This window comes from Oncorhynchus mykiss, chromosome 13 (genome assembly GCF_057628025.1).
Source record: "Oncorhynchus mykiss isolate SJ-2025 chromosome 13, ASM5762802v1, whole genome shotgun sequence".
Classification (NCBI taxonomy): Eukaryota; Metazoa; Chordata; class Actinopteri; order Salmoniformes; family Salmonidae; genus Oncorhynchus; species Oncorhynchus mykiss.
The window spans coordinates 15,330,001-15,339,602 of NC_143034.1; positions in this window are offsets into that span (position 1 = coordinate 15,330,001).

A 9,602-nucleotide genomic window follows, 5' to 3' on the forward strand; every position below is an offset into this window, starting at 1 on the left:
TGAATCCAGCCAACATGTCAGATTTTTTAAATGTTTTTCGGCGAAAGCATAAGAAGCTATTATCTGATGATAGCACCAGCAGTAAACAAAGGGGTTAGTATATTTCAACCCTGCAGGCGCTACACAAAACCATTAAATAAAATATAAAACATGCATTACCTTTGACGAGCTTCTTTAGTTGGCTCTCCAATATGTACCATTAACATCACAATTGGTCCTTTTGTTCGATTAATTCCGTCCATATATATCCAAAATGTCCATTTATAAAGCGCATTTTATCCAGAAAAAAACAGCTTACAAAAACGCAACGTAACTACAAAATGTTTCAAAGTTGCCTATAAACTTTGCCAAAATATTTCAAACTACTTTTGTAATCCAACTTTAGGTATATTTTAAACGTTAATAATCGATCAAATTGTAGACGGGGCAATCTGTGTTCAATACAGGAATGAAAACAAACCAGCGCCACTTTTCACGTCTTGCGCAACTCACAAAAGTGTTACCCAGTTCTTGGTTGGCCTACTTCTTCATTGCACAAAGGAATAACCTCAACCAAATTCCAAAGACTGGTGACATCCAGGTTCCTAAGAAATATCCCTTGGCAATGACAACTCAGGGAACAGAGAGAGGCAAAAAAATAATAATTCTGAACAGTTAGTCCTCGGGGTTTTGCCTGCTACATAAGTTCTGTTATACTCACAGACATGATTCAAACAGTTTTAGAAACTTCAGAGTGTTTTCTAACCAAATCTATGAATGATATGCATATCTTATATTCTTGGCATGAGTAGCAGGAAGTTGGAATTGGGCACGCTATTTATCCAAAAGTGAAAATTCTGCCCCCTAGCCCCAAGAGGTATATTAATACACTATGTAGGGAATAGTGTGCATATATATTTGGGACACAACTGTACTCTTTAGTGGCAAAGTGATGTAATTGACTGTTTGCCACTTCCTTCTTCCTGTTTGACAGTGATTGTCTGGAGACCAGTTCTCTGTGGACGGCCATGCACATGGACCAATGGGCACACACACATGAACGCACACACACACATTCCCATACGCACACACACAATTATTTTATCAACACCCTAGATTAATAATCGGGGCAGCAGGTAGCCTAGTGGTTAGAGCGTTGGGCCAGTAACCGAAAGTTTAATAGATTTAATCCCCGAGCTGACAAGGTAAAAATCTGTTGTTCTGCCCCTGAACAGGCAGTTAACCCACTGTTCCTAGGCCATCATTGTAAATAAGAATTTGTTCTTAACTGACTTGCCAAGTTAAATAAAGGTAAAAAAATATATATATATTCCTGTTCTTTTCTCCCTTTCTCTCTCTCTCTCTCAATCTCTCTCTCTCTCTCTCTCTTTCTTTCTCTCTGAAGTGTTAATCGTTGTGGACTTTAACATTGCCTGGGGAAACCATGACTGATTGTTTAAAGGATTTCTGTGTTAAATTAAATCTGACCCAGTTAACTAATAATCCCACACTTTCAAATCTGAAGGACCCTACAAAATCAACCTTGATCGACCTTATATTTACAATTACCCCAGAGTAATATGTTGTAAGTGGTTTGTTTTCCTTAGATATAAGTGACCATTGTCCTATTGTCTGTATCAGAGGTGTGTGAATACCAAGATCCAAACCACGTCTGATCAGAAAGAGGAATTTCACACTTTTCAATAAAGGCCTTCTTCTATCATCTTCAATGTAATGACACAGGCTGTATCTCATCTAGTCATGATCCAGAGCTGCTCTAAAACACTGTCTTCAATGTTGTTGTCGATAAGCGCATGCCCTTAAAACCCCTTAAAAACCATAAGAGTTAAAAGTAGGTCTAACCCTTGGTTCACACCGGAGCTGCCAAAGTTATACACAATAGAGATGCTGTCTGGGCCAAAGCTAGATTAACAGACTCGTGCCCAGATTGGCAATCATTTAGGAGATTGAGAAATATATGTGTCAAAGTAGTTAGAAAAGCTAAATCTGATTATTTTGTGCAGGAAATCCAGCCAAGTTCAGGAGAAGTGTTAAAACTCTGACGGGTTGTAACTCCTGTTCTCTTCCTCATCAAATGAATCTGGTCTCTGGCCCCATTACTGATCACATTTATATCATTACTGCTTTTAATTCACATTTTATTTCTGACGGCAATTTTTTTGACTCAGTTTCTAAGCCAACTCACTTCAGGTGTGGTCTGGATATTAATGGAGGTAATTTGTGTAATGGCCATCTGTGGTGGAAGAAGGTGAGGACCAAGGTGCAGCGTGGTAAGTGCTCGTGATTTTTTAATAATAATCCAAACTGAACAACAAGGAAACAACCAAAACAGTTCTGTCTGGTACAAAGACTGAAAACAACCACCCACAAAACACAATGGAAAACAGGCTACCTAAATATGGTTCTCAATCAGGGACAACGATTGACAGCTGCCTCTGATTGAGAACCAACCCCAGGCCAAATACAGAAATAGAAAATCATAGACAAACAAACATAGACAACCCACCCCAACTCACGCCCTGACTGTACTAAAACAAAAGACAAAACAAAGGAACTAAGGTCAGAACGTGACAATTTGTTGATTAATAACACTGAAAATGTTGTTCTGGATATTATTGGAGGTAATTTGTTGATTAATAACACTGAAAATGTTGTTCTGGATATTATTGGAGGTAAGTTGTTGATTAATGATACTGGAAATGGGGTTTTCTTTCAGGCAATTCTCTGTTAAGGAGTCCTTGGTGTGTTGGATGGAGGTCAGTCAGATTCTCTGTTAATAAGGAGTCCTTGATGTGTTGGATGGAGGTCAGTCAGATTCTCTGTTAATAAGGAGTCCTTGATGTGTTGGATGGAGGTCAGTCAGATTCTCTGTTAAGGAGTCCTTGGTGTGTTGGATGGAGTTCAGTCAGATTCTCTGTTAAGGAGTCCTTGATGTGTTGGATGGAGGTCAGTCAGATTCTCTGTTAATAAGGAGTCCTTGATGTGTTGGATGGAGGTCAGTCAGATTCTCTGTTAAGGAGTCCTTGATGTGTTGGATGGAGGTCAGTCAGATTCTCTGTTAATAAGGAGTCCTTGGTGTGTTGGATGGAGGTCAGTCAGATTCTCTGTTAATAAGGAGTCCTTGATGTGTTGGATGGAGTTCAGTCTGATTCTCTGTTAAGGAGTCCTTGATGTGTTGGATGGAGGTCAGTCAGATTCTCTGTTAATAAGGAGTCCTTGGTGTGTTGGATGGAGGTCAGTCAGATTCTCTGTTAATAAGGAGTCCTTGATGTGTTGGATGGAGGTCAGTCAGATTCTCTGTTAATAAGGAGTCCTTGATGTGTTGGATGGAGGTCAGTCAGATTCTCTGTTAATAAGGAGTCCTTGATGTGTTGGATGGAGGTCAGTCAGATTCTCTGTTAAGGAGTCCTTGATGTGTTGGATGGAGTTCAGTCAGATTCTCTGTTAATAAGGAGTCCTTGATGTGTTGGATGGAGGTCAGTCAGATTCTCTGTTAATAAGGAGTCCTTGGTGTGTTGGATGGAGGTCAGTCAGATTCTCTGTTAAGGAGTCCTTGATGTGTTGGATGGAGTTCAGTCAGATTCTGTGTTAAGGAGTCCTTGATGTGTTGGATGGAGGTCAGTCAGATTCTCTGTTAATAAGGAGTCCTTGATGTGTTGGATGGAGTTCAGTCAGATTCTCTGTTAATAAGGAGTCCTTGATGTGTTGGATGGAGGTCAGTCAGATTCTCTGTTAATAAGGAGTCCTTGGTGTGTTGGATGGAGGTCAGTCAGATTCTCTGTTAAGGAGTCCTTGATGTGTTGGATGGAGTTCAGTCAGATTCTGTGTTAAGGAGTCCTTGATGTGTTGGATGGAGGTCAGTCAGATTCTCTGTTAATAAGGAGTCCTTGATGTGTTGGATGGAGATCAGTCAGATTATCTGTTAAGGAGTCCTTGATGTGTTGGATGGAGGTCAGTCAGATTCTCTGTTAATAAGGAGTCCTTGGTGTGTTGGATGGAGGTCAGTCAGATTCTCTGTTAATAAGGAGTCCTTGGTGTGTTGGATGGAGGTCAGTCAGATTCTCTGTTAATAAGGAGTCCTTGATGTGTTGGATGGAGGTCAGTCAGATTCTCTGTTAAGGAGTCCTTGATGTGTTGGATGGAGGTCAGTCAGATTCTCTGTTAATAAGGAGTCCTTGATGTGTTGGATGGAGGTCAGTCAGATTCTCTGTTAAGGAGTCCTTGGTGTGTTGGATGGAGGTCAGTCAGATTCTCTGTTAATAAGGAGTCCTTGATGTGTTGGATGGAGGTCAGTCAGATTCTCTGTTAATAAGGAGTCCTTGATGTGTTGGATGGAGGTCAGTCAGATTCTCTGTTAATAAGGAGTCCTTGATGTGTTGGATGGAGGTCAGTCAGATTCTCTGTTAATAAGGAGTCCTTGATGTGTTGGATGGAGGTCAGTCAGATTCTCTGTTAAGGAGTCCTTGATGTGTTGGATGGAGGTCAGTCAGATTCTCTGTTAAGGAGTCCTTGATGTGTTGGATGGAGGTCAGTCAGATTCTCTGTTAAGGAGTCCTTGATGTGTTGGATGGAGGTCAGTCAGATTCTGTGTTAAGGAGTCCTTGATGTGTTGGATGGAGGTCAGTCAGATTCAGTGTTAATAAGGAGTCCTTGGTGTGTTGGATGGAGGTCAGTCAGATTCTCTGTTAAGGAGTCCTTGATGTGTTGGATGGAGGTCAGTCAGATTCTCTGTTAATAAGGAGTCCTTGATGTGTTGGATGGAGGTCAGTCAGATTCTCTGTTAATAAGGAGTCCTTGATGTGTTGGATGGAGGTCAGTCAGATTCTCTGTTAATAAGGAGTCCTTGATGTGTTGGATGGAGGTCAGTCAGATTCTCTGTTAAGGAGTCCTTGATGTGTTGGATGGAGGTCAGTCAGATTCTCTGTTAAGGAGTCCTTGATGTGTTGGATGGAGGTCAGTCAGATTCTCTGTTAAGGAGTCCTTGATGTGTTGGATGGAGGTCAGTCAGATTCTGTGTTAAGGAGTCCTTGATGTGTTGGATGGAGGTCAGTCAGATTCAGTGTTAAGGAGTCCTTGGTGTGTTGGATGGAGGTCAGTCAGATTCTCTGTTAAGGAGTCCTTGATGTGTTGGATGGAGGTCAGTCAGATTCTCTGTTAATAAGGAGTCTTTGATGTGTTGGATGGAGGTCAGTCAGATTCTCTGTTAATAAGGAGTCCTTGATGTGTTGGATGGAGGTCAGTTAGATTCTCTGTTAAGGAGTCCTTGATGTGTTGGATGGAGGTCAGTCAGATTCTCTGTTAAGGAGTCCTTGATGTGTTGGATGGAGGTCAGTCAGATTCTGTGTTAATAAGGAGTCCTTGATGTGTTGGATGGAGGTCAGTCAGATTCTCTGTTAAGGAGTCCTTGATGTGTTGGATGGAGGTCAGTCAGATTCTCTGTTAATAAGGAGTCCTTGATGTGTTGGATGGAGGTCAGTCAGATTCTGTGTTAAGGAGTCCTTGATGTGTTGGATGGAGGTCAGTCAGATTCTCTGTTAATAAGGAGTCCTTGATGTGTTGGATGGAGGTCAGTCAGATTCTCTGTTAAGGAGTCCTTGATGTGTTGGATGGAGGTCAGTCAGATTCTCTGTTAATAAGGAGTCCTTGATGTGTTGGATGGAGGTCAGTCAGATTCTCTGTTAAGGAGTCCTTGATGTGTTGGATGGAGGTCAGTCAGATTCTCTGTTAATAAGGAGTCCTTGATGTGTTGGATGGAGGTCAGTCAGATTCTGTGTTAAGGAGTCCTTGATGTGTTGGATGGAGGTCAGTCAGATTCTCTGTTAATAAGGAGTCCTTGATGTGTTGGATGGAGGTCAGTCAGATTCTCTGTTAAGGAGTCCTTGATGTGTTGGATGGAGGTCAGTCAGATTCTCTGTTAATAAGGAGTCCTTGATGTGTTGGATGGAGGTCAGTCAGATTCTCTGTTAATAAGGAGTCCTTGATGTGTTGGATGGAGGTCAGTCAGATTCTCTGTTAAGGAGTCCTTGATGTGTTGGATGGAGGTCAGTCAGACTCTCTGTTAATAAGGAGTCCTTGATGTGTTGGATGGAGGTCAGTCAGATTCTCTGTTAATAAGGAGTCCTTGATGTGTTGGATGGAGGTCAGTCAGATTCTGTGTTAAGGAGTCCTTGATGTGTTGGATGGAGGTCAGTCAGATTCTGTGTTAAGGAGTCCTTGGTGTGTTGGATGGAGGTCAGTCAGATGTTGTTGAGGCACATAAAGGTGTTCCTCAGAGATCAACAAGAGCACCTGTTCTTTATACGGTTTATAGAAATCCTATCTGTTAAAAATAGTGATCTTCATTCGTATGCAGATGACACTATTATGTCATTTCTCTGACTATGGACTTCGCGTTGTCAAGGTTACAGCCGGATGTTGCAGTTGTTCAGGAAGCCCTTACCAATTTAAAGCTTGTACTTCATAAAGGCAAAACTAAACACATGCTGTTTTCAACGTCTGGTCAAAGTATCTCAGTCAGGTGACATCCTCACTCCTTGAATGGGTCTGGTATTGAACTAGTCCCTGCATACAAATACCTTGGTATTTAGATGGACAATGATCTATCATTTAAGAAACAGACAAATGAGCTTGTCTAAGAAGCTTAAATGGAAAGTGAGTTTCCTGTATGGACACAGAGCTTGTTTTTCTCGGGCTAGCGGGAAGCGAATTGTAGAATCAACTTTTCTACCTGTTCTTGACTATGGTGATACCATCTCCTGAAGTACAACGGACTCTTCTCTAAAATCCCTTGATTGTGTTTATCACAGAGCCCTTCATTTATTACATCTGACAGCTTTAATACTCATCCCTGCATCCTTTACCAAGTTGTCTGGGACCTCTTTTAAAGACACGTAGATCACCTCATTACTGTCTTTTTGTTTTATTAAGCCCTACTCCTCAAGCTGCCGACATACCTCGTGTCACAGGGTTGGTTAATGATGATGGCTCCCTTGCTAACCACAGAGCTGCTTTTTCATATCAGGCACCTCGTGTGAAATAGTTTCCAGTTGGCACTTCGTTTGGATCATTTGGTGTCCCTGGGTCAATTTAGGAAATTGGTTAAGGATTTTAAAAGTGATACATTTGTTTGTTTTTATTTGATCATGATGGCTAGTGATCATAATGGCTAGTGATCATAATGGCTAGTGATCATAATGGCTAGTGATCATGATGGCTAGTGATCATGATGGCTAGTGATCATAATGGCTAGTGATCATAATGGCTAGTGATCATAATGGCTAGTGTGTATCCTTTCTTTCTCTCTCCCCAATATCCCTCCCTCCCTCCCTCTCAAACTCTTACTGAGTGGTCCACAATGTGTTTTTTAAGTCTGTAAAATGTATTGCCAGTTTTTGTAATATGTTTTGTAATAACAGATACCTGGCAGTCTCGGCATTGCTGATGGCTGCCTCGCCCGGTACAGGAAACTAGCCCTTGTTGTCATTGCAGGGTTGTTTGTCAAGTTATCCCCCACCGAATGTTCCTCAGTGTCCATGACGCCCCCCTCTAGCCCCCCTCCCAATACAGCAGTCCCCATCCCCCCCCCCCCCCCCCCAGTCTTCCCAACCTCCCCCCCCCCCCCCCCCCCCAGTCTCCCCAACCCTCTGCCTCCGACAACCTTTTCACCTTTTTCGACTTCTTTCAATTATTTTGATGTGTGGACTGACTGGTGTTAGAGGAATTTTGATTCCTATGTGTTCATTAATCAATTCCCCTCCCTGGATGGGGACCAGACATTTCTCCTGTTGTTAGTTTCACTGTGGTCACAAGTTGTCTGTTAACACTTCCTCTTGGTCTATGTACAAACATTTTATTCTTCAGACAGCATAGAATTCTGTTAATTAACGTTAGTTATAATTCCACGTAGAATGTATACATTGTTTAGTCATTATTGATAAAACTCCTTCAACACTGGATATATAGGCGACAGGTAGGTGGATAGGTGGACCCCAATACACACATCTTCATATATCAGTAGATCACATGGTCACATGGTCACATGATGCACTGAGAAAAGAACCAGAGGATCAATGAAATGAAAGTTGTGAAATGCATAAAACCTTTCTTGATGGTGCCATTTAGATTTTTCTTGTCTTTGAATTTTGAGGGGGAAACATAGGAAGGATGGAAGGGTTGTGGTTGACCTATCGATAGAGTCCACCTCCCAAATGGCACCCTATTGCCTACATAGTGCACTACTTTTGACCGGGGCCCTGGTGGAGTATGTGGGGAAAAGGGTGCATTTGGAACACCCACAGTGTGTGTGGACCTTTGTATTCCGTTAACTCATTTCCAAAAGATTCCGGAGTCTGTCTGTGACATTTCGAGGCGATGCCTGGATCTCTCACAGAGTTGGCAGAGAAAAGATTAACTGTCTTATTGTTATCTGATGACATTTGCGTTCAATTTCAGCCAATGAGCCAAACAAAGGGATGTGAAGGGTGCACAGACCTTTACTGAACCTACCAGGCGTTTAGACGCTAGAGAAGTTCAAATGTATTTCTAAAGCCCTTTTTATATCAGCCGATGTCACAAAATGCTGTACAGAAACCCAGCCTAAAACCCCAAACAGCAAGATGCAGATGTAGAAGCATGGTGGCTAGGAAAAACTCCCTAGAAAGGCAGGAACCTAGGATGATACCTAGAGAGGAACCAGACTCTGAGGGGTGGCCAGTCCTCTTCTGGCTGTGCTGGGTGGAGATTATAACAGAACATGGCCAAGATGTTCAAATGTTCATAAATGACGAGCAGGGTCAAATAATAATAATGGTTGTGGAGGGTGCAACAGGTCTGCACCTCAGGAGTAAATGTCAGTTGGCTTTTCATAGCTGAGCATTCAGAGTTAGAGACCGTAGGTGCGGTAGAGAGAGAGAGAGTCTAAAAACAGCAGATCCGGGAAAAGGTAGCACTCTGGGGAACAGGCAGAGACAGCAAGAGCGGTTTGTCGCTCCAGTGCCTTTCAGTTCACCTTCACAACCCTGGGCCGGACTACAGTCAATGACCTACTGCAAAGATGAGTCTTCAATTAAGACTTAAAGGTCGAGACAGAGTCTGCGTCTCTCACATGGATAGGCAGACCATTCCATAAAAATGGAGCTCTATGGAGCTCTATAGGAGAATTGTCCCTAGAAATTCTAGGGACAATAACAAGGCCTGTGTCTTGTGACCGTACGTGTAGGTATGTACGGCAGGACTAAATTGGAGAGAAAGGTGGGAGCAAGTCTGTGTAATGCTTTGTAGGTTAGCAGGGAAACCTTGAAATCAGCCCAAGTTTTAATAGGATGCCAGTGTAGAGAATAGTAATATGGAGTATATATGATCACAATGTTGGGTTCTAGTCAGGATTCTAGCAGCCGAGTTTAGCACTAACTGAAGTTTATTTAGTGCTTTAGCCGGGTAGCCGGGAAGTAGAGCATTGCAGTCGACTAATCTAGAAGTGACAAAAGCATGGATTAGCTTTTCTGCATCATTTTTGGACAAAACGTTTCCGATATTTGTAATGTTATGAAAATGGAAAAAACTGTCCTTGAAATACTCTTGATATGTTCAATGAACACTGTTTA